We start from the raw sequence: 540 nt of genomic DNA, 5'->3' as shown, positions 1-540 counted from the left end.
TTGTGGTCCAAGGGATGCTCAAGAGTCTTCTCTAGCACCACAATTTGAAGGCATCGATTCTTCAGTGTTCAGCCTTCTTTATGGTCCAATTCTCACATCTGTACATGACTATGGGGAAAATAATATCTTTCATTATACTGGCCTTTTGTTAGCAAAGTGATGTCTTTGCCTTTTAATATGCTATCTAGGTTTGTCATAGCTTTCCTTCCAAGGAGCAAACATCTTTTAATTTCATGGCTGGAGTCACAATCTTCAGTGATTTTGGAAGGCAAGAAAATAAAAACTGTCACTGTTTCCATGTTTTCCCCATCTATTTGCCATGAAATGATGGGGCTGGATGCCATGATCTTAGTTTTCTGAACGTTGAGTTTCAAGCCAGCTTTTTTAGTCTCCTCTTTCACGCTCATCAAGAGGCTTTATAGTTCCTCTTCACTTTCTGTGATTAGAGTGGTATCATCTGCATATCTGAGGTTGTTGATATTTCTCCCATCAGTCTTGATTCCAGCTTGTGATTCATCCAGCAAGCATTTCACATGATGT

Source organism: Bison bison, unplaced genomic scaffold (assembly GCF_000754665.1).
Source record: "Bison bison bison isolate TAMUID 2011002044 unplaced genomic scaffold, Bison_UMD1.0 scf7180017854528, whole genome shotgun sequence".
NCBI classification, from domain to species: domain Eukaryota; kingdom Metazoa; phylum Chordata; class Mammalia; order Artiodactyla; family Bovidae; genus Bison; species Bison bison.
The sequence above is the reverse complement of the archived record's forward strand: the minus strand, read 5'-3'. Positions refer to the sequence as shown.